At 36.0% G+C, this 26,178-nt stretch overlaps 1 long non-coding RNA gene across 1 annotated transcript in view; it reads left to right on the forward strand.

The window, feature by feature from the left end:
- The first annotated feature begins 309 nt into the window (after nucleotides 1–309).
- Nucleotides 310–26,178, forward strand: part of LOC309845153 — a 92,862-nt gene continuing 66,993 nt past the window's right edge. The window contains exons 1-2 of the long non-coding RNA XR_014301076.1: nucleotides 310–397; nucleotides 4,527–4,661. This is a non-coding gene — a long non-coding RNA (uncharacterized lncRNA). The remainder of the gene's footprint in view (nucleotides 398–4,526; nucleotides 4,662–26,178) is intronic.

Here is a 26,178-nt window from a genome sequence, read left to right on the forward strand (position 1 = left end):
CCAGGTGCCCCAAATGTGTTAAAATTTTAATTCAGGAAGAACATATCATTGAGGAAATTAGAAGGACCAAGTCTTCTATTTCTGTTTCCTTAAATTCTGTATTTGTTTATTGGCATCCATTAATCACAGGGCTGAACTAACAGCCAAAGAAAGTTGTTCACATCTTTCCTATGATCCAGCTTTCACAAGTGCATGAAAATCATGCTACAAACCTTCCAGTCACAAACCCCAACATCTGTGTTCCAACTGTTGGCTAATAGGTGATGTCACCACCTAAGAACTTCCAGTTACTATAGTAATAAAAACTCTGGCATAGGCTTTTCCCTCAGTCCTGTCTGCTTGCTGACCAACTCTGGTATTCTCCCAGAATGTGACTTGCCCCCTTCTCAGGGGAAATGTAAGTAATAAAAATCTTTCAGTGGTATTAACTTCTCCATGTTGGCATGCATTCACCTCTATAAATTAAAAATCCCTGGGTTCACTTTAACATATTAAGAGGCATTAAGACCCCTGTAAGTCTTTTTTGTGCTCTCTTTCTAGGATGCCTAAGAGGTTTACATTCTCTCATAGTGCAATGAATAACAAACCCAACTTGTTCATCTACAAATGTGTTCCTGGTGGTCTTCAGCTGGAGGGCACTGATACTGCCAAAAGATAAAGAATCAAGGCTTGAAGGGATAAGTGTTTCATCAAGGTCACACAATTAGTCTGTAACAGAAAGTGATTAGAATCTACCCTTGCTGACTCCCATCAATATATATTTTATTATATCTTGTGGATTATGATTGAAATCTAGCACAGTTCTCAAAAATACACACTTTTTATTCAAAATTAGACCTCATGTTTTAACTCTTTCAAACTGAAATTTACTTTCCCTGGAACAATCAGTCTCCTCCAGCAACCTTGCTCTGCAACTTAACTCAGCATCTCACCTTCATGGTCAAATGCTGCAATCTGTCATTAACAATAACTGCACTCTCTCTCTAATCTCATCTGAACCCCAACTCCCACATGTCCGGCGTACTTTGTCTAGTCACAAAACACCATAAATCCTTCCAAACAATCCCCACCTGCCTTTCATAAATCTTACTATTTTTTCACGAACATTTACCCATACTCTACCCATACCATCACCTCCCTACTTTCTTGTTTAAAGTCTATGGTCGATTCTTAATATTTTACCCCCCTTCTCTTTTGCTTACTTGCTGGCTAAACCACAGCCTTACTTAAAACTACCCACTTGAGACACTAATGTAACTGAAGAAAATGACACACTGTTATCACTTTCAGTTCACAGAAGACACTTCAAGTAAGTTCTTTTTTTTTATTATTTTATTTATTTATTTATTTATTTATTTTTAAATTTTTTATTTTTTATAAACATATATTTTTATCCCCAGGGGTACAGGTGTGTGAATCACCAGGTTTACACACTTCACAGCACTCACCAAAGCACATTCAAGTAAGTTCTTAATATTGAATAGCAATAACAAACTAGTTCTTTGGTCCATTCCCATTCTCATTCTCCTTAACCATTTCATGTTTTCCTTCTCCTCAAAACCTCCTCAAACTCGCCTGCAGCTGGTGTCCTTGTTTTCTGATTCATTGAGAAAAAAGACACAATAAAATTCCACAGGCTACCAGGACAACTACCCACTTATTTATACCTTGCCAAAAATGTTTTGCTTTCCTTCCAGTTATTGTAGATGAAATTTTCATCTTTTTAGCAAAGGCTTAGCCTTCCTCTTGGCACTAAAGCCCATTCTCTCCAGCTAATTCATAGCATGGATCCAGCAATCCCCTCCACCTCAACTCACGGATCAACAATTTTCTTTTTCTGCTGCATAATGGAAATTAGCATAAATCCATACGAATGTTTTCTCATCAGAACAGCATTGTGACATACTCCCTCCAGTAACTACCACCTTATGTCTTTAATTTGCTTTACAGTAACATTTTTTTAAATTATTGCCTATGAGATCTGCCTCCAGTTTCTTCCTCTCCATTCTCAATGCAATTGCCCTCATCCTTTTGTACTTGACTGACATCATTCTCACTCTTCTCCAGCAAGATCTTTATTTTGTAAAATCCAATAATCATTTATCAATCTTAGTATTAATATAGCAATATTTGTAACAAGTGATCATTTCATGATCCTTGAAACACTTTCCTTCACTAGTGTTCCAAGACGCTGCAACTGTCCTAATGATCTGCTTACACCCTCTCAGTCAACTTTGCTAGTTCCACATCATTTCCAGTGCTAAAGTGTTCCAGACCACTCCATTTACACTTTCACTTTTCTTTTTCAAAATTGGAGTCATTTTTGAATCCCAGCATAGTACACATTCAAAGTAAAAGCAAATCCTGGCAGTACTAACTTAAAAAAAAAAAAAATACCTAGACTATTGTGCCTAGAATTTTTTTTTAATCTATATTCATTTCTGGGTGATTTCATTCAATCTCACAAAATTTACATATTACCTATATATTACTGAATTCCAAATAGAGAGTTTCAGACTGGTCCCCTCTTCTGACCCGCAAGGTGAATCAGGAATCTAGCTGCCTATTTGATACTTACCTTTGATTGTCTACATGCATCTCACCTTCAGCATGTCCAAATCGACCTCCTCACACTCAAACACAGACTGGCTCTCTACACTGCTTTCTTAATCTTAGTACAGGTTAGCCCATTCTTTTTTTTTTTTTTTTTTTAAAGATTTTATTTATTTCACAGAGAGAAATTACAAGTACACTGAGAGGCAGGCAGAGAGAGAGAGAGAGAGAAGGAAGCAGGCTCCCTGCTGAGCAGAGAGCCCGATGTGGGACTCGATCCCAGGACCCTGAGATCATGACCTGAGCCGAAGGCAGCGGCTTAACCCACTGAGCCACCCAGGCGCCCAGGTTAGCCCATTCTTATACTCAGTTCAAAACACTTGTGTTCTTTAATTCTTTCTCAAAGGCCTATAATAGTTAATGTTCATTTTACTACTTCCAACTGTATCCAAAATTTGATCATTGCTATGAGCTTATTCCAGACCACTATTCTCTCCAATCTACATTATTTTATTATAATATCTTACATTATATTTTGAGTAGTCTTTCTGATTCATCCTTTCACCTTAACCTTGGATATATGAAAGGGTCATTTCCTCCTAAAGTTTGTGAGCTGCCTCACTTATACCGTAATCTCTTTCAGCATTATATAATGTTATTTTGGGTTCTTATTTCTTATCTAAATTACAACTATGTCCCTTCAATTCTCTCCATGGCTCCAATATAATTATCCTCTAATCCATTCCACCACATTACTGCCAGCATAACCTTTGTAAACCAATAATCACTTTATTGCTTAAAACTATCCAGTGGGTTACTACTTCTTACAAATTAGATCCTTAGCACATCAGAGTCCCAGGTAGAGATTCCCAGCTCTGTCCATGATGAAGCTTCAGACTTGTATCAGACCAAATCTTTTGCCAAAAACAACTATAAAGGCTGATCAGTATAACTGAGTGAACATCTTCAGACACCGCAGCACAACTACTCAGGGAAGACTTGAGGTGCTAATATTACTGAAGGTAAGCAATTTCCAAAGAGTCCCATATTCAATCCAGCAGAAAAGGGAAGTGCAATTTAAGCATAAAGCAGAAGTCTCAGTAGACAGAGGAGAAAGAAGTTGGACCTCAGCTTTACTAAAGGTGATAGAATTTGAAAAAACAACTTGGTGATGAGAAAGCCATAGAAACCTGAATTCTCAAATTCTACATGCAATTTTCCGTAATGTATCAACTGACTCCTAAGCTCACATGTACAGGATGAGACATAAAGATAATACAGTTTTGTCAATGTGAACTGACAAAACACATTAGTGGAGAGAATAAATAGATGAGCAACAATTAAATAGGTGAACAACTTCCCAACAACTTCACATGCTATTCTTTCTAACTGAAATATAATTCAATCTGATACTTAAGGGCTATAGGCTGTGTTCAAACCATACCAAAATGGATAAATAAAGAACTAAAACTCTCATTAGAGCATGTAGAAGGACATTCTGCTCAGGAATAAGAGCAACACCTTAAGGATATGTGCTAATAGATCAGCCCTTACAAAGTTAAACATCAAAACCCAACAATAACAAAGTGATCTGTTGGTTATCCCCGTGTCTTCCAATAGAAAAAATAATTCTACTGGGAAGAACATTCCTCGTAACCTCATCCAGAACCTCTGGAATTGTTATATACAGGACTTGTGAAACTCCATAAAAATTTTCACTACAAAGAGGAAGGCAGAGAGGGAGGGGGAAAGGGAGGGTAGAGGGAAAGGGGAGAATAGGAAGGGAAGAGGCAATGGGGAAGGCAAGGGAAGGGAGAGAACTTAATACCCCTCCCCCCCCCGCACACATATAAATAGAAACAGAATCTTGTTATTGACCAGATGAATGTTATTGTAGGTCGGGGGGAGGACGCCACGGTAATGCTTTTTTACTTCTGTTTGGCTGGACAGTATACTCCATTGCCACCTCATAGGTTACCATATGGGAGTACCAGGTGCCACACTTTCTGAAACCAAGGCATGGACCCGAATCCTGCTAATTTCCAGACACAAAGACTAGGGTTTTAGAAGAGTATGCTCCAGGACTCAGGCTTCTGCCATTAAGTGAGGTAAGAAGTATATCAAAACAATGAAAACAAATTCATGAGGTACCTTAAGTTCTCCGCAGAACGAGGCTACAGGGACCTGGGTCCCTGGGTTGACACCGATCCTATCTTGAAAAAAGTCGGCTTTGTCACAGGCAATAGTGTTTCCCGGCATGCTTCACTTATTGTTCCTAGAATGAGACGAACACACAGCTGTGCGTGGGATACTTCTGAAGTTGGGAGTGGAGCACACGCCTGGGTTCCCACAGCCAATGAGCTACAGTGCGCATGCCCCATACAAAGGTGTCCGCAATGCGCATGTGCAGTGGAATTTCGCCAGCTGCTTGACGGCAATTAGCTCTGCGTTTGGAAGTGTGAGGCGGAAGAGCTTTAGGCTCGAGGCCTGCCGGGGTGGCCTAGCGCGGGAGTGCAGTTAGGGAGAGCCTGGATTCATCCAAAGATGCTCAGTCTCCTCTCCAGGACGATGAAAACGGTCTTTTTTTTTTTCCTGTGGAAGGAAAGGTGAGTGGCGCTGTGGCTCTTCCTCAGGTCAGAGGGGAGGCCTCGCGGGCGGGGGTGCGAATAGTGACAGCCCTGTATTCTGGGAACAGAACTTGGAAAATATGCGCCGGTGCCCTGTGGGGAACATGACGAAAGTGATGGACATAGTCTTTTGAAAGGGCACCATCCTCTCAACAAAAAAGTCATAAAGAAGGTGACCGGAAACTGATAAGGGATGGCTTCAGACAGGTGGGGACAGATTCTGAGAATGGTGTGTGCTTCTGCCTCCATTTCACTTCTGCCTGGAGCTGGACATGGCTTTCTGCCTCCCCTTTGAAGCCTGGTGTTCCTCCCTTCTAAGGCTCTTCAGCAACCAGCTGGACAGCCCTTTGTTACAGTGTCCTCAGAGAAAATAGCTTTTTGTTGCCAGTTTTAAAGAAATCAGAAAATAGAAACAACTTATCCAACAATAATAAAACTCCATCAAGAAAATCAATTAGCTATAATTGTTATATGATAGTTTAGTCACATCTTTAATGTGGCCTCGCTGAAATTAGAATTTAGTCAGAATAAAAATAAAATTAACTACTTAATGCTTAAAAGAATGCTTAAAATGCATTCTTTTAAATTTGCCCAACAGCTATAATATTGGAACATTACTGGGGAAAAACAGGCAATACAAGAACATATCTGTAATATTTCAACTTCAATGTCTGGGAAGGCTTTTTAATAAAATCCAAATGAAATGCACATATGTACGCTCACAGCATAGCAAAGGACTAGAACGTATTTCCTTTTATGCTATCTAAGAATCAGGGTCATCTAGTGATCACAGTTAGTGATACTTTTCCATCATCACTACAGTTCCATTATAGCCAGGGATAGGAAATCACTGTTTATAAAATCGTTACTCAATAGAAGTAAAATTTTAGCGAAATCTTTATATATAACCTTAGAAATATGTAGATGTACTTGAAATAGCAAAACGTTCCTAAGAATCATTAAAAAAGGAAAACAATAAGTGAAATATTTCACTGTGATTCCCCAGTGCAATCACTCATTCTCAAAATGTGATCTCTTCCCACACTAACCTTCAACTGACTTAAAGTCAATGAGACTATCAACCAAATTTTTATTTTAATGAAATTACTTAAAGTGACCATCGGGAATAACAGTTGTAATGATAGAACATTTTAGGGAAAAAAACTGATAGAATTTCCCTTATGAATAATAAGATATTTCCTAGAATTTCATTAATTAAAATACAGTCTAATTGCGATAAGAACCACAAATATTAATGAAATAGAATAAAAAAGTTACTTTAGCAGGCTTTAATGTTACCTGGTTATTATCATGGTTCTGTGTTCCTTTCATACTCCCAGCCTTGTGGGTCACTATTCCATATCTCCTCTATCGTTCAACAATTCATCCACCTGTCTCCTAGTCAACTGATAACTTGCTTTCTATTTCACTGAAAGAAAAAAACAAAAGGCAAACAAACAAACAAAGGCAACTAGAAAAGAATTTGCATGAGTTCTCAGGATCACATTTGTACATTTGGATGAACCTTGCTTCTCTCCTATTACTGTGAAATGTTCTACCTCCCATATAGTTCAGCCCTTCCTCTTAGAAAACAGATCTCACCACTTGGCTTTTTAAGGATATTGTTCAATTAATTCTTCCTTGTAGCCCTTTCATTATTACATTTTCCTCTTTATTGAATTTGTGCTGTCATTTATCATATACTTAAAAATATGTTTAACTCCACTTCTCTCTTCAGTTACTGCCCACATCAGCTTTCCCTTAATTCAAAACCCATTGAAAAACTACATAGAATGACTGCCCTCTGTCCTCTCACATTTCTTCACCAGTTCTATCAGTCTTTTGTTGCCTGCATTTCAGCAAACACCATTCTTTACCCCTTCCATACACCATTATTTAGACTTTTAGACAAAGTCTAAAGATGAACTTTTTTTAGCCAGCTTACCCTATTGTACTCAGAATAGCTACAATGTATTTAATACAAACTCTGTCCTGGAAGTGTAATAATCCTTTTTTAAAAGATTTTATTTATTTATTTTAGAGAGAGTGTGTGAGAAGGAGAGGAGGAGCAGAGAAAGAGGGAGAGGGACAAGCAGACTGTGCACTGATCATGGAGCCCAACATGCACAGCTTGATCCCAAGAATCGAGATCATGGCATGAGCCAAAACCAAGAGTCAACTGAGTCTCAAATGACTGAGCTCAACTGACTGAACCCCTCTGGAAATGTAACAATTCTATAATGTATAGATGTATACTTAACTAATCATAAGGCATTATAGATTGTAAGATATTCCATTACTTAAAGTACTAATATGAAATATTAAAACATTGGTAATTATAAGAAATCATCAATTATGTTACATCTCAACACTAGAGATAGTAAAATGAAAAAAAAATTGCCTAGAATTATTACAGTATTATATCTAATCCCTAAACAACTATGTTAAGTAGGAGTAATTGTCTTTGCTGTATTTAACTTAACATTTTTGTTAAATAGCAGTAATAGTACTCAAATGCTGATGGTAATATTATTAGTTAATATTTATTGAGCACTTAATTTAACAAGAAGCTATTCAAAGCTATTTTCATAGATTATTATTTTTTTTAATTTATTTATTTGAGAGAGAGAGCATGAGAGAGCATAAGCAGTGGAAGGGGCAAAGAAAAAGAGAGAAAGGCTCCCTGCTGAGCAGGGCACCAGACTCAAGAGTTGGATCCCAGGACCCAGGGATCATGACCTGAGCCAAATTCAGATGCCTAAACCAACTGAGCCACCCAGGCACCCCAGAGCAGTTTTCACAGATTCTTATTTAGTCTTCTTGAGGTAGTTATTAGCATCATCTTCATTATACTGATAAGGAAACCAAAGTACTGAAAGGAGAAAGAATATATTCTGATTGGTAGTTAAACTAGAATCTAAACCCAGCTGGGTGTTACTCACACATTGTTCTGTCGTCATAATAAATGCATTAGTTTGCTAGAGCTGCCATGAGAAAGTACTACAAAATTACACAAAACAGATTGTCTCACTTCTGGAGGCTAGATTCTGAGGTCAAGGAGTTGGCAGGGTGGGTTATTTCTGACGGCTGTGAAAAAGAATGTGTTCAAGCCTCACATCTAGCTTCTGATGGTTTGCTGGCAATCTTTGGTGTTTGTTGGCTTCTCCTTCCTTCATCACACCAATCTCTATCTTTATGTACATGTTGTGTTCTCCCTCTATGTGTATATATCTGTCCATATTTCCCCTTTTTATAAGGATAACAGTTATACTGGATTAGATGCTTATCCTACTCCAGCAAACTTCATTTTGATTTATATTTGCAAAGACCACCTTTGCAAATATGGTAAGAGGGTAAGGACTTCAACATACAAATTTTGAGGAGATACCAATTAGTGTTAACAGATATTTAAATTTCAGGGGCGCCTGGGTGGCTCAGTGGGTTAGGCCGCTGCCTTCGGCTCAGGTCATGATCTCAGGGTCCTGGGATCGAGTCCCGCATCGGGCTCTCTGCTCAGCAGGGAGCCTGCTTCCTCCTCTCTCTCTCTCTGCCTGCCTCTCTGCCTACTTGTGATCTCTCTCTGTAAAATAAATAAATAAAATCTTTAAAAAAATAAATAAATAAAAAAAAAAACAGATATTTAAATTTCACCAGATAAAAATAATTGTTACCTTAAGGTTTAAGAGTATGTTGCTTTGATGACCTAAGAGTAAGACAGTGTTTGAGGTTTACAATCAATTGATTAATTGTTTCTTTTAAGTTGTGAAGTAATGCACTAGAAGACCCTCAAAAGTCCCCTCCCTTCATGAGCTTTGTTTGTCCTATGCCGGTAGCCATCTAGCTGTGGTGATGCTCCTAGCAGAGAAAAACGCTACTAGCTGGACTTAGGCACAGTGATAATAAGACAGGTAGTAAGCCACCTGTGCTCCAGTGTAAAGTGAACTTGATTTATTTCCTGGAATAAAAGTGAATTTATCCCATTTAAATATCACCAGTTGATAAAAACTTTGGAATAGGTACTCTTTATTTCCAGAATTTACTATATATTTTTATATAATACATTCACAGGCAGAAGAGTGCCAGGAAGAAAAATGTATGGCTCTCCTGCTAAAACATGGTACAGACCAAAATTTTTGTGATAACAAAAGAAACGTTTTCCTTCATTTTGCTACCTATAACCAAAATATGTAAATATCTATAAACAATCATATACTAACAAATTAGACAACCTAGAAGAAATGGATAAACTCCTAGAAACATATGATCTTCCATGACTGAATCATGAAGAAATAGAAAATGTGAACAGAACAATTGCTAGTAATTAATTTATTAATTAATATAAATTACTTAATATAAAATTAATTAAATCAGTAATCAAAAAACTCCCCAATAAACAAAAAGTCCAGGTCCAGATGGCTTCATAGGTGAATTCTACTGAACACTTAAATAGGAATTATTACATATTCTCAAATTGTTCCCAAAAAATTGAAGAGAAAGAGTACTGCCAAACTCACTTTATGAAGCCAACATTACCCTGATACCAAATCCAGACAAAGACACTATAAAAAAGGAAAATTACAGACTAATATCTCTGATGAACATAAATCCAAAAGTCCCCAACAAAATTTTAGCGAATCAGGTTCAACAGTACAGTCAAAGGTTCATACACTGTGACCCAGTAGGATTCATTCCAGAGATGCAAGCATGATTTAATATCTTTAAACCATCAGTGTGATATACAATAACAAAATGAAAGATAGAAATTATACAGTCATCTCAATAGATGCAGAAAAACCATTTGACATAATTTAGCATCCATGTATGATAAAAGCTCTCAACAAAGTGGATACAGAGGGAATGCACCTCAACATAATAAAGGCCATATATGACAAACCCACAGATAATATCATGCTCAGTCTTGAAAACCTGAAAGCTTTTCTTCTAAGATCAAGAACGGAACAAGGATGCCCATTCTTGCTATTTTTATTTCACATAATATTGGAAATGCTGGCCACAGCTATTACACAAGAAGAAGAAGTAAAAAGCATTCAATTTGGAAAGGAAAGTAAAGCTGTCACTATTTGCAGATGGCATGATGATATATGTAGAAGACCTTAAAGACTCCACCAAAAAATGTTAGAACTAATAAATGAATTCTGTAAAATTGCAGGATACAAAATTAATATACAGAAATCTGTTGTATGTTTCTGTATACTACTAACAAATTATCAGAAGGAGAAATTAGGAAAACAGTATTGTAGTTATATCAAAAAGAATAAAATAGGATTAAATTTAACCAAGGAGGTGAAAGACCTGTACTCTGATATTATAAGACATTCTGATGAAAACATTTGAAGATGATACAAGTAAACTGAAAGATATACTGTGCTCCTGGATTGGAAGAATTAATATTATTAAAATGTCCATACTATTAGCAATCTACAGATTCAGTGCAATCTCTATCAAAATACTAATGGTGTTTTTCACAAAACTGGAAGAAGTAATCCTAAAATTTATCTGGAACCACAAAACACCTTTAACTGTCAAAGAAGTCCTGAAAAAGAACAAAGCTTAAAGAAGTCACAGTCTGATTTCAAGCTGTACAACAAATCTGTAGGAATCAAAACAGTATGTTACTGGCACCCCCCCCAAAAAAAATGTAGATTAAGGAAACAGAATAGAGAGTCCAGAAGTAAACCCATGCTTATATGGTCAATCTACAGCAAAGAAGACAAGCACATATGATGGGACAGTCTCGTCAATAAATGGTGTTGGGGGCGCCTGGGTGGCTCAGTGGTTTGGGCTGCTGCCTTCAGCTTGGGTCATGATCTCAGGGTCCTGGGATCGGCCCCACATTGGGCTCCCTGCTCCGCAGGAAGCCTGCTTCTCTCTCTCTCTCTCTCTCTCTCTCTCTCTCTCTGCCTGCCTCTCTGCCTACTTGTGATCTCTGTCTGTCAAATAAATAAATAAAATCTTAATAAATAAATAAATAAATAAATAAATGGTGTTGGAAAATTGGACAGATACATGCAAAAGAATGAAACTAGGCTTTTTTTTTTTAAACACCATATTAAAAGATAGGCTCAATAAGACTTAAATGTAAGACAAAATCATAACACTCCTAGAGGAAAAGACAGGCATTGACACTGACATTGGTCTTAGCAATACTTTCTTAGATGTCCCCTCAGGCCAGGACAAAAATAGCAAAATAAACAAATGAAACTGCATCAAACTGAAAAGCTTTTGCATAGTAAAGGAAATAATCAACAAAATGCAACCTACTGAGTGGGATAAGATACTTGCAAATGGTATATCTCATAATGGGTTGATATCCAAAATATATAAAGAACTTACACAACTCAACAACAACAAATCAAAAAAAAAACCCAATTAAAAAATAAGTAGTGGACCTGAGTAGACATTTATCCAGAGAAGACATACAGATAGCTGACAAGCTTATGAAAAGATTTTCAACATCAGTAACCATCAAGGAAATGAAAATGAAAACCGCAATGAGACGACTTCATACCTGTCAGAATGGCTATTATCAAAAAGACAAGAAATAATGTGTTGACGAGGGTATGGAGAAAAGGGAAACCTTGTGTACTGTTGGTGGGAATGAAATTTGATATGTCCACTCTGGAAAACAATATGGAGGTTCTTCAAAATGTCAAAAATAGAACTGCTATACGGCCCAGCAGTTTCACCTCTGAAGATTTAAAAAAACGAAAACACTAACTTGAAAAATATAAGTACCACTATGATACAGAAGCAATATAAGTGTCAACTGATGTATGAATGGATAAAGAATATGTGGGGTGTGTATGTATTTGCACACACACACATGCACACATATCATAATATTACTCAGCTATAATGAAGAGTGCAGTCTTGCCATTTGCAACAACATAGATGGACTTAATAGAATATTATCCTAAGCGAAATAAATCAGAGAATCTGAAAACAATTCTAAAGAGAATCTAAAAAAATAGAAACAAGATTCATAGATCCAGAACAAACTTGGTTGCCAGAGGGGAGGTTGGTTGAGGTATGAGTGAAATAAAGGGCATTAAGGAGTACATACTTCCAGTTATAAAATAAGAGATGAAAAGTTAAGGACAGGGAGTATAGTTAATAATATTGTTATAACATTGTATGGTGACAGATAGTGGCTACACTTGTCATGGTGAGCATTGAGAAATGTATAGAATTGTTGAATCATTATTCTATACACCTGAAACTAATATAATGTTATATGTTGTACTTTAATTAAAAATTAAAAAATAATATTACAAATTAAGCCAGCATCACAAAGTACCAATTATTTTATGAGTTCAAATAGAGGTCCACCAAAAGTCGCACTTATCCGCATGACACTGTTTTCACAGATTGAGATTTAAATGAAGGACAAAATCTCAGTTAAATGGATTCTAATTCTTTGGTAGTCATAATCATTCTTCCTGTTTCATATTATATGGAGATACTGACAAAGGTTACAAATTGTCCTTATCTTTAAGTAATGCCTAACCTCTCCTCGACCAATAAAATCCAATTTTAATAGGCCTCCAATCCCAACCAATAATTTCACAACCAGTTTTTTTTTATTTATGGTCTCTTAGAAGTTAGAAAGCATCAATACAGATTACATTTCCTATTTATGAGTTCCTGTAAATTAGGAAGCCATTAGTTTCTTACAAGTTTATTCCTTGAACTTCTACTGCCAAGATCCCAGTCCACAGTTTTTTTCTACTTTCTATCACAAGTAAGCATAATAAATGACACTAATTTTTCAGCAGGTATACTGTTTCCCATCTTAATTTCTGTGTATATTATCTAATTATCTGTTCAGTTTTCTTTATCTAGTTTTCTGCAACTGTGCTATTGAAGTGGTTTGCCATTCTTTCTTTTCTTCCTGAGATGTTATCCCACATATGCATCCAGTAGAGACCAACTATTTTGACTCAATATGTCTGTCTTTATTAAAGACAAATTAAGCTGGACCTACTACTATTAATGATATTATTTAAAGTTTTGGTCAGTATAGTTTATTCACCAAAAATGAAGTTGTCCCAGGGTGCTTGCTTAATGCTTGGAAATTGAGTGTATATTTTAGACTTGAAATACTGAGTTCCTCAGAATTAAGTAATATGGATAGTAGAGACTCCAAATATACTCAAGTTTGAGAATGCCAAAGACTTTTCCAAATCAGTGGATGTTGTCATTTTTAGTAGTGGTGTTGAGACACAAAGGGTCACTCCAAAGTTGATACTTGTTTTACTTTATCAGTGTTCTTTACCTTTCCATCCACAAACAGATGGTCTGTAGACATTAAGACACATGGAACTTTGATCTTGAGCACTGTACAGGTACCATTGAATCCAGCACCTTTCTCAACTGATCATCACCTAGATGAATAGATACATAGTGACCCCTGGTCTTCTGTGTGCACTCAGAAGACAACAGCTCCTGCATAGCACCTTCTAAAGTCTGTTGTAATGGATCAGCCTGTAAAATGAAAATCAAAATGCCATTAGAATTATTCCAAGTGTTTTAGTATATACTATTAGTATCACTGAGACACATAATACAGATATTCCAGATTGAATGCTTCTTTTTTTTTTTTAAACATTTTATTTATTTATTTGACAGACAGAGATCACAAGCAGGAAGAGAGGCAGGTAGAGAGAGAGGAGGAAGCAGGCTCCCTGCTGAGCAGAGAGCCCGATGCGGGGCTCCATCCCAGAACCCTGGGATCATGACCTGAGCCGAAGGCAGAGGCTTTAACCCACTGAGCCACCCAGGCGCCCCCAGATTGAATGCTTCTTAAATTATCCAGAGTCAGTATAAACATCAGATTCACCCAAAGGAGATTGCAAAGACGGATAGCTTCACCTTTATAAATATCTGTAAATATAGCTAATAGCTATTACTCCTTTTCCTCAGATTCTCACAATGTACCAAGGAAATGTTAAAATTTCCTTATTGCATTATTTATTTATTTTTTTACCTTTCCTTGAAGTAATCACTTTTCATTCTTACATTTCTCATTTTTAACTTGGACTTTCCCCTTTTCCAGTTTAGGATTGCCAGATTAAGCCAGAAGACTGCAGAAATACAAGGCTGACCAAATTTCTTTCCCCTCTCACTCATTTCTAGGCTAATGAAATAAGTATATGACTATGGAATAAAAATACAAATAAATTAAGAATAGGAATCTTTTCTTGACCTGCCATTTCATATTCTTCCTGTTTGCCCTTTAGAAATACTGGTAATGCGCTCTCTTGTTTGACTGGTTCTGTCTCCCTTTGAGACTGCAGTCATTTTCATTGAAGTGATCATGTTTTATTTATCTTTGCAAACCAGAATTTAACTCTGTTTCAGTATTGATAAGTGATCGAATTAATGAATAAATAATAAGGCTTGATTATGTAGAATGTAGATTCCATGTTCCTAGTGGAACGCAGGAAATTTGCATAAAAGTGGACATAGGATTGATAAGATCTTAGGAAGCTACTTGTAAGATCAATTGTAATTTAGAGAGGAGGTGATACAAAAATAAAGAGTAAATGTTAGGGTTTATTCTCCTATGTTGAACACTTGCATATCGTATTTTAAAGATTTCTTTTTTTAATCATTAAATAGCAGCTTACTGATTGCTCCTTAATGTATCTGGTTTCTGAATGTGCAATTCTCCATCCAATGGTAAGAAAATTGTTTACTGTTAGGGGGTAATGGCTAAAAGGAAGACAAAAGGTACCATTTTCTACCTTCAACCGCATCATTAACTCAACTTGTGAGTTGCACACATTATTTAATCCCTCCTACCTCAGGCAGCTCAGCTGTAAAATTAGGTGGAAATCTGTATGTAATGGTCCATATGAGTGATTTGATTAAAGATGTCCAAGTAAATTAAATGAAATTGAATTTAAAGTACCTTCTGAGACTGAAATAAACTAAACATTTTATAAATTTTTTTAGGTCTCTATCATTACCAGAAAAGTATTCTATTTCTTTTTTAAGTTCCATGATATTTTAGTAGGATAAAGCCAACTTAAATAGGTTTTTGTTTTTGTTTTTGTTTTTTAGGGAAGATGCTGCCTCCATTGTTCTCTAGGAAGCCTCAGATAACATGAACTTAAATATTGCAAATCTAGTAACATTTGCAAATTCACATTGAATTCCCCTGTGATTAGAGTCTCTTTTCCTTATCACCCTCAGCCAACCTCTCCTCTCTTCCCCCTCCTCCTTAGTATCATTGTGCCCGCATCTGGAATGGTTTAATGGATCTAGGTTGCCCATTTTTTTAAAAGTACCATTTGGACACTTTAACTGATATGGACATTGAGGCGCAAAATAGGTGGAAGGTCTTAGAATGAATTAATAGCAAGGAAAGGAAAGAAAACTTGAACAGCTTAAGTTTTGTATTACTTTCAAAATCTTAGAAAGATAATGATGGTTTAGACTTAGAAGAATGATAAATTATAAAACTTCAATTTTTGTATGAAGCATATTGTCTGCACCATAACTGACCTTAGAGGGATGACATGAAAACAAATTTCAGCTATTAAAGTGTTTTGAAATCATAAAATAACATATAATGAGATAGAAGACCCAGAAGATACAGTTAAAAAAAAATAGTTCATAAATTTAGAAGATAGACAATAATGTAAGGTTATATATATTGATTTTATTAAAAAACTAAGAAAGCACTTAATTTTAGCAAATAGACATTTAAATAAGCCTTTGTATGTAGATTTATCATTTCAGGTGGAAATGTAAATCTAGAAAGTTGTAGTTATAAGCAATTCATAGTTCACTGTAGCCACCAAAGTGAACTTAAAAAAATTGACTGTTTAAAATTAAACTTTGACAACATCTTAATATTTGAAAAGTTCACCTGAACTTTATCTGGTCTTTATGCTGATCACACATTGAAGGACACAAAACTATTAAAATAACATTAATTTTAAATGAGGTTTTTGTTCTAATTGACGTTTGTTATCATACAGCCTGTCTGAATTTTTTTCTAGCTTGCATTTTTAAGCCTCAGGTATCAGTGTATTTCATGACACAGATGGATAGCCATCTGTATAATTTTAACACACATGAATTTCAATGAAATTTGTCTAGACTGATATAAATGTTGTGAATGTGCAACACTTATTTTATGGTTCCCATAAAAGGGTTATGTAAGCCTTTAGTCCTTCAAAATACTTTATTTAAAAGTATTTACTTCAAAATACTATAATGTGATTTAGGGAATATCAAGCTGTGGTGTGATAGCGTAGGAAATAACTGATTCCAGAAATAATCATTCTAGATTCTACTCTCAGACCAGGATCTAATGAAGTCAAAATTGATAATAAAGTGGAAGCAAAAGAGTCAATCCATGAAAATGTTCTCTTAATTTTATAACTTTCCCATTGGACTGATACAGACATTTCATATATTATTTGGGGCATAAAAACTTAATTTCATCTTTAAGAGGAATTATTTTAGAAATGTACTTTTTCTAAATAAATTCTAGCATCCCCTTACAATTCTTAGTAGCCTACTGAATTGTTTTGAACTAAACATTTTTTGAGGGGGTAAGCAATCATATTCTGTATTAATAGCTAAAAATGTTCAGAGCATTCTATATAACTGACCACAGCTTCCATCTTGAAGCCCCCAGATCTCAGCTTGCATGAACATATAATGAAATTTTCCTCCTATTTTATGTCTCCTTCTCTCCATTCTCAGATATTCTTCTAAATACATCTTTTGTGTTTAGAATTTTGCAGTCTTTTCTGCTGTCCTTTCTACATGTTTGTAACTGTCATACTATGATCGTTCACATGGAATATACACCAAATGTTATTTCATTAATCCAGACTCCTCTTACCATAATCATTTGTCTACTTTCCAGTTTTCAACTTCTTACTCTTCTGAAAACAACCAAATTCAGATAGCTCTGGATGTTCATTTCCTTTCCCCTGTTAGAAATTTAGCAAAATTAAGAAGAAGGAGGAGAGGAGGAGGAGGAGAAGAGGAGGAGGAGGGAGAGGAGGAGGAGGAGAGGGGGAGGAGGAGAGGGGGAGGAGGAGGAGAGGAGGTGGAGGAGGAAGGGAGGATTAGAAGGAGAGGAGGAGAAGGAGGAGGAGGAGGAGGAAAACTCTCAGCAATTATTACTTGAAATATTTCTACTGCTTTTTTTCTCCTCTCCTTTAATGTTTTTTTCTCTCTCTCTCCTCCTCCTCCTCCTCCCTTACTCCTCCACCTCCCTTACTCCTCCACCTCCTCCTCTCCTCCTCCTCTCCTCCTCCTCCTTTCCTCCTCCACCTCCAAAAGTGATGAGCCTAAATGTAAATTGAATCACTCCACTTATCAGCTTAAAATTAATGGCTTTCAGTGTACTTAAAAATAGTATTCAGACTTCTTAGCAAGATGTGTTAGACCTTAATATGAAATTTTCTCTCTAACTGTAATTATCATACTCTTCTAGTGACCATTTGGTTTCTTTCATTTTCTGGAAAAGGCTGTACCCTTTTCTGCCCCAACACATTTTCTTTCCACTCCCAGTAATGGAAAAGTTGTACTTTTCCAGAATATGTGCTGCCGGCCACCTCTCTGGCTAGTTGCCTGTTTCAACACAAAGCTCTTTTTTAATCTTCAAAAAGACCTTTTCATAACAATCCTGTAGAAATTAGGCAATCTTACACTTACTGCTTTGATATTTTTGTCAAATCATTACTTTTACTATTCAATTGATTATAAAATGTATTTTTCATAGTTAACTATTTATCAGTGTGTAATATCTTCTCTATTCCTTCATGGAAATGTGGTCTTTGTGATCCCTGACACCTTGTCCAATGTTGACTAGTTATATGCTTATGATAAGTATGTGCTAAATGAGTTACTGTGATTTGGACTTTTAAAATTTTGAGTGAATTTACTTTTTCCAGCTTATTGAGGATAAATAACAAAAATTTTATATACATATATATATATTTTTAGAGCATACAACATGATTATTTTATATGTATGCAAACATTGTGAAATGATTATGACAAGTTAGTACCTTTATCTCCTCACATGGGTACCTTTGTTTTTTCAGTGAGAACATTTAAGATCAACTTTCTTAGCAAATTTCAAGTATATAATACAATATTATTATTATTATTTTTAAAGATTTTATTTATTTATTTGACAGACAGAGATTACAAGTAGGCAGAGAGGCAGGCGGAGAGAGAGAGGAGGAAGCAGGCTTCCCGCCGAGCAGAGAGCCCGATGCGGGGCTCGATCCCAGGACCCTGGGATCATGACCTGAGCTGAAGGCAGAGGCTTTAACACACTGAGCCACCCAGGCGCCCCTATAATACAATATTATTAACTGTAGTCACCATAGTATATATTAGGTCTCCAGAGCTTATTTATCTTATAATTCAAAGTTTTAACTTTACCATTTTACCACCAGAACTTTAACCACCATTCTTCTATGGTTGTATGAGTTTGACATTTTTAAAATTCTACATGTAAGTGAGATCTATCTACAGTTTTGTCTTTCTGTGTCTGGCTTATTTCACTAGAATGATGTTGTCTAGTTTTATCCATGTTACTATAAATGGCAAAATTAACTTACTCTATGTGCCTGAATAATACTCCTCTGTGTATGTATGTGTTTATCATATTTTTTAAAGAAGTGATATGTGGATGGACATTTTTTGGGTATTATTTCCCTATCTTGGCTCTTGTGAATAGTGCTACAATGAACATGGTAGTGCAGAGATCTCTTCAAGATCCTCATTTCATTTCTTTGGATATATACCCAGAAGTGGGAATGCTAGGTCATATGGTAGTTCTGTTAATTTTTTGAGGATTTCCATAATGGCTATACCAATTTGCATTCCCACCAGTAGTGTACCAGGTTTCCCTTTTCTCTGCAACTTTGCTAATACTTGTTATCTCTTGTCTTTTTAATAATCTGATATGTGTAAGATAAGGTTTTGATTTGCATTTCGCTGATTATTAGTGATTTTGAGCACTTTTTCATATTACTGGACATTTTTATGTCTTCTTCAGGAAAATGTTTATTCAAGACATTTTTCTACTTTTAAGTTGGGTTATTTGAATTTTATACTATTGAGTTCTATGAGTTCCTTATATTTTTTTATATTAACCCTGATCAGACATGTTATTTGCAAATATTTTCTTCCATTCCATAGGTTGACTTTTTGTTAGTTTTGTTAGTTTCCTCTGTTGTGTAGAAGCTTTTAGTTTAATGTGGCCCCACTTGTTAATTTTTGCTTTTGGTGTCATATCCAAAAAAAAATTATCTCTAAGACTAATTGCAGTGAACTTTACAAAGGAGTATGAACTGTGTAAACTTAAGCTAAGATTTGAAAGTCATAAAAGTAGGGGGGCACCTGGGTGGCTCAGTGGGTTAAAGCCTCTGCCTTCGGCTCAGGTCATGATCCCAGGATACTGGGATCCAGCCCAACATTGGGCTCTCTGCCCAGCAGGGAGCCTGCTTCCCTTCCTCTCTCTCTGCTTGCCTCTCTGCCTACTTGTGATCTCTGTCTGTCAAATAAATAAATAAAATATTTTTTAAAAAGTCATAAAGGTAATTCCTACTAAGTATTGAGAAGTATTTCATTAACATAACTTACAGGTAATATTCAAAGCTCTAACAGAGAATTCTAAAATTAAACATCAATAACCCTAATAATATATAAACATTTTTAAAGGGTTATTAGATCTTAGGAAACAGAAATTTTCTATTTTTCTATTACATATTAAATTATTTGGTTTGAGTACACTGTTAGTAGGGAGAGAAGTAGTTTCTGTGATAAGCTCTTTATCACTCCACCATTTTCCTACTAATTTCAGTGTTTATGATCCTAACTCTGTTGATTCACAAAGTGACTTTTTTCTTTTCAAATTAATGCTGTTCCTGTATCTTTCTTTTTGTTTCACTAGAAACTGTATTGTGTTCTTGCTATGTGTTTCCAATTAAACAATCATCATTGTCTGGGTGTTCTCAAGCATTTTTCTACTTTTGTCTTCTGAAGGTAATTCAATTGCTTCTTGGCCAACTTCATGGTTAAAAGAAAAGGAGAGCACATTTACAGCCTAAAATTAAAGTTTGATTTGTTATTTCCAATTTACCATCCTTCCAGGCTCTTTCTCTCTTTTAGAACTAATAGCAGTTTAAAGGTACCCAGATCAATATTCCATTGAAAATTATACATATTGATAAGAATGATTTCATTCATCTTTAATGGAATAGAACTGTACTGTTGCCTGTGATTCAGAAAAATTCTATGTCTTTTTATTTGGTTTCATTCTCTCATCATCTATCCATTCAGTTGTTCTTTGGAGTTTGTCCAGAAGTCTTTTCTTTATCCTCCTTAAGTGTGTATCTATTTAATAGTCTTCTGATCATAATGCTTTTGCAGCCTGATTTTCATTGATATTTTCAACTCAATAAGTTTTGGCAAGATAATATGTTTCAGGAAAAAATTATAACAAATAAATACAATGGCTGTAGGTGCTGAGGCTTGTCATCAAGATCATTGCACATATGAAGATGAGACTCAATCATTAAAGAGAAACACTGATGAAGTCCTTCACCAAGGCATGTTTATTGGTATACATAGAATATCATAGCAGCCAACATTGTGTTCATGTTTTCATGAACATGTTTTCAGCCCACATCTCAAGCAGGAAATTGCTCCTCTAATGAAGGAGTCAGTGAGACAATATCCTTTATCCCTTTCATTTTTACAATGTAAACTTGTCACAAAGGAGCAAAGGACTCATGTTCAGAACCCTGCAAACAGGGTTTAAGAGCAGCATTGTCACAAAGGGTAAACATGGAGACCTTTAGAGACAATTGGAACTAACCTCCTCAGGAGTTGATGAAGACTGTATACTTCAAATTAACATTGTACAAATTCCGATATGGAGATTGAATTGTTCTGTAAATAGTGATGTGTTCCTGGAAGAAAGAGAGTAATATAGGGCAGGAAGAATTTCATATAACAAATCAGTCTCAGTAGGATAAGACAGGATGAGAAGAATCACACTAAGCTCCAGTAAAACCCATTGTCTATCCACAGTACCTAGCAAATGCATCCTTGATGCAAAGGATTATTAAATATATATTTGTTCAGTAGAAAAATTAGTCCAGAATATACATTGTAAGTCATATTGGATTTTATTCCTGGTGAAGAAAAAATTGGAAATTAATTCAGAATATCCATATTTAATATTTCTTTATGGATATAATGTGGTTATACTATCTGAGCAGGATAATGTATTTGATATTTGTTCTCTAGGGATAGTTCAACCATTCTTAACCTATTGTTTCTTGATTTAAAAAAAATCAGGCATATCTGTATATCAATACCTGGTTTTGATGGATTGCTATAAAGGTTTTGTAGGCAGAATTAATAAAGCATAGTAAACTAAATTTCCTATAAGGTGCTGCCTCAGGTAAGCTGATACCATGTAGGGAAGGTCATGAAGTAAGGAGGGTTGTCTTAATCGCCATTAGAGAAAATGTTTTTGGTCACAGTATGTTCAATATGAGCTAAAACTAAAAACTTATTATGAAAATATAAGTCCTGAGATAAGAGTTGATGGCAAGCTGTACTTAGGTTTTACTGAATTTTATTTTATTCATGTTTCTTTTTCCTTCAAAGACATTTGAATATTTAGGGTTTGTTTTGCTTCAGGAAAATTTCAGGGTTTCTTTCATTATTTTTGCAGAAGAGACTTCAGAAGATCTTATAGCATGAATTTTTAAAGCCATCTTTGGCTTTTTGAGACTTCTTCATAAAGGGTATTGTTTATTTTATGCTATAAAATTGGGCTGAAAAATGTTCTTATCTCTACTAAAAGTACTTCTTTGGAGAATGCCTCAGGAGCAATTTGAATGGTAATACTGTACCCATCATTTAGCTACATATGCTACACCTTCTGTAAGGAGGAACCCAGCAGGTTTAGATACAGTGTTTCGGATAACACTGGAATCAGGGAACCTGAGGGAGAAGGTATCCAGTATTGGTTATGGAGGGCGGTGTGAGCAGAGACAGCTGAGTGCTGTAGCTCGGGTCAAAACTACTGAGACCTAATGTGAGGGAAAGTAGTTATAAGAGCAATGTGATAGATTTGACTGGTTGCTGGCTTTGAGTTATTTTTAGTGGTCTTCATGTAACATTTATTTTACAGTATTTTTAAGGCACTTATATGCTTGTTTTATGTAGAATAGTGACATGTCTGTTATAGATACCACATCTGAATAATTTTCAAATAAATTCTGAGAAGTTATATTCACAGATAAGATTACATATGGTAACAGATTCTATAAGGGACTTGGAAAATACAGGTGGTTTATTAATGTACATATGTCATGTGGATGAATATAATATAAAGTGAATATAAAATACATTTTAATTTCACTAGTGGAGATAACAAATTTGAAAATACTACCATTATTGTTCACATCAAGATATATATATATATATAAAACTTTGACCTGAGATAAGCTACGTAAGGGAAAGAAAGTAACTTATCTTTGTATGTGAAACATGTGAATCTCCTTTTCATGATTTAAAACAAACAAAACTTCTTTGCTTTAGCTACATTTAAACAATCTCTCACATTTTAGTTGTTTCCAATTGCCCAAAGAGCCTTAATACCTTCTTTAGATGGCTTTAAGAGATACAGTCCAATTCATTTTGAGATGCTTAAATTTCTAGAGTAAATTCATGTTTCTCATTAGAGATTATGTTGTCATCATGCTATAGCACCCTAAGAATGATTATAATAGCCTTTTTTTAAATGTTTTTCTGAACATATTTCCCAAATAATAACATTCTTTTTTTAATTATCACTTTTTAAAATTTTTTTTAATTTTTTATAAACATATAATATATTTTTATCCCCAGGGGTACAGGTCTGTGAATCGCCAGATTGACAAACTTCACAACACTCACCATAGCACATACCCTCCCCAATATCCATAACGCCCCCCCCCCTTTGCCCAGCCCCCCTCCTGCCAGCAACCCTCAGTTTGTTTTGTGAGATTAAGAGTCCCTTATGGGGACGCCTGGGTGGCTCAGTTGGTTAAGCAGCTGCCTTCGGCTCAGGTCATGATCCCAGTGTCCTGGGATCGAGTCCCACATCGGGCTCCTTGCTCCGCAGGGAGCCTGCTTCTCCCTCTGACTCTTCCTTCCACTCTGTCTGCCTGTGCTCGCTCTCACTCACTCTCTCTCTGACAAATAAATAAATAAAATCTTAAAAAAAAAAAAAGAGTCCCTTATGGTTTGTCTCCTTCCCAAACCCATCTTGTTTCATTTATTCTTCTCCTACCCCCTTAACCCCCCATGTTGCATCTGCACTTCCTCATATCAGGGAGATCATATGATAGTTGTCTTATTCCGATTGACTTATTTCGCTAAACATGATACCCTCTAGTTCCATCCATGTCGTCACAAATGGCAAGATTTCATTTCTTTTGATCGCTGCATAGTATTCCATTGAGTATATATACCACATCTTCTTGACCCATTCATCTGTTGATGGACATCTAGGTTCTTTCCATAGTTTGGCTATTGTAGACATTGCTGATAAAAACATTCGGGTGCACGTGCCCCTTCGGATCACTACATTTGTACCTTTAGGGTAAATACCCAGTAGTGCGATTGCTGGGTCATAGGGTAGTTCTGTTTTCAACATTTTGAGGAACCTCCATGCTGTTTTCCAGAGTGGTTGCACCAGATTGCATTCCCACCAACAGTGTAGGAGGGTTCCACTTTCTCCACGTCCTCGCCAGCATCTGTCATTTCCTGACTTGTTAATTTTAGCCATTCTGACTGGTGTGAGGTGGTACCTCATTGTGGTTTTGATTTGTATTTCCCTGATGCCGAGTGATATGGAGCACTTTTTCATGTGTCTGTTGGCCATCTGGATGTCTTCTTTGCAGAAATGTCTGTTCATGTCTTCTGCCCATTTCTTTTTTCTTTTTTTTTTTAAGATTTTATTTATTTATTTGACAGAGATCACAAGTAGGCAGAGAGGCAGACAGAGAGAGAGAGGAGGAAGCAGGCTCCCTGCTGAGCAGAGAGCCCAATGCAGGACTCGATCCCAGGACCCTGAGATCATGACGTGAGCTGAAGGCAGCGGCTTAACCCACTGAGCCACCCAGGTGCCCGTTCTGCCCATTTCTTGATTGGATTATTTGTTCTTTGGGTGTTGAGTTTGATAAGTTCTTTATAGATTTTGGATACTAGCGCTTTATCTGATATGTCATTTGCAAATATCTTCTCCCATTCTGTCAGTTGTCTTTGGTTTTGTTAACTGTTTCCTTTGCTGTGCAAGAGTTTCTGATCTTGATGAAGTCCCAATAGTTCATTTTTGCCTTTGCTTCCCTTTCCATTGGCAATGTTCCTAGGAAGATGTTGCTGCGGCTGAGGTCGAAGAGGTTGCTGCCTGTGTTCTCTTCAAGGATTTTGATGGATTCCTTTCTCACATTGATGTCCTTCATCCATTTTGAGTCTATTTTTGTGTGTGGTGTAAGGAAATGGTCCAATTTCATTTTTCTGCATGTGGCTGTCCAATTTTCCCAACACCATTTATTGAAGAGGCTGGTTTTTTTTTTTTTTCCATTGGACATTCTTTCCTGCTTTTTCAAAGATTAGTTGACCATAGAATTGAGGGTCTATTTCTGGGCTCTCTATTCTGTTCCATTGATCTATGTGTCTGTTTTTGTGCCAGTACCATGCTGTCTTAATGATGACAGCTTTGTAATAGAGCTTGAGGTCCGGAATTGTGATGCCACCAACTTTGGCTCTCTTTTTCAATATTCCTTTGGCTATTCGAGGTCTTTTCTGGTTGCATATAAATTTTAGGATTATTTGTTCCATTCTTTGAAACAAATGGATGGTATTTTGATAGGAATTGCATTAAATGTGTAGATTGCTTTAGGTAGCATAGACATTTTCACAATATTTGTTCTTCAATCCAGGAGCATAGAACATTTTTCCATTTCTTTGTGTCTTCCTCAATTTCTTTATAGTTTTTCTTTAAACTTTATAGTTTTCTGAGTATAGATTCTTGGCCTCTTCGGTTAGGTTTATTCCTACGTATCTTACAGTTTTGGGTGCAATTGTAAATGGGATTGACTCCTTAATTTCTCTTTCTTCTGTCTTGCTGTTGGTGTAGAGAAATGCAACTGATTTCCGTGCATTGATTTTATATCCCGACACTTTACTGAATTCCTGTACAAGATCTAGCAGTTTTGGAGTGGAGTCTTTTGGGTTTTCCACATATAGTATCATATCATCTGCGAAGAGTGATAGTTTGGCTTCTTCTTTGCCGATTTGGATGTCTTTAATTTCCTTTTGTTGTCTGATTACTGAAGCTAGGACTTCTAGTACTATATAGTATAGCAGTGGTGATCATGGACATCCCTGCCGTGTTCTTGAGCTTAGCAGAAAAGCTTTCACTTTTTTTCCATTGAGAATATTTGCAGTGGGTTTTTCATAGATGGCTTTGATAATACTGAGGTATGTGCCCTCTATCCCTACACTTTGAAGAGTTTTGATCAGGAAGGGATGCTGTACTTTGTCAAATGCTTTTTCAGTATCTATTGAGAGTATCATATGGTTCTTGTTCTTTCTTTTATTAATGTGTTGTATCACATTGATTGATTTGCAGATGTTGAACCAACCTTGCAGCCCTGGAATAAATCCCACTTGGACGTGGTGAATAATCCTTTTAATGTACTGTTGAATCCTATTGGCTAATATTTTGGTGAGAAATTTCCCATCTGTGTTCATCAAGGATATTGGTCTGTAGTTCTTTTTTTTTTTTTTGATGGGATCCTTGTCTGGTTTGGGGATCAAGGTGATGCTGGCCTCATAAAATGAGTTTGGAAGTTTTTCTTCCATTTATATTATTTGGAACAGTTTCAGAAGAATAGGAATTAATTCTTCTTTAAATGTTTGGTAGA

Source organism: Mustela nivalis, assembly GCF_964662115.1.
Source record: "Mustela nivalis genome assembly, chromosome: 12".
Taxonomy (NCBI): Eukaryota; Metazoa; Chordata; class Mammalia; order Carnivora; family Mustelidae; genus Mustela; species Mustela nivalis.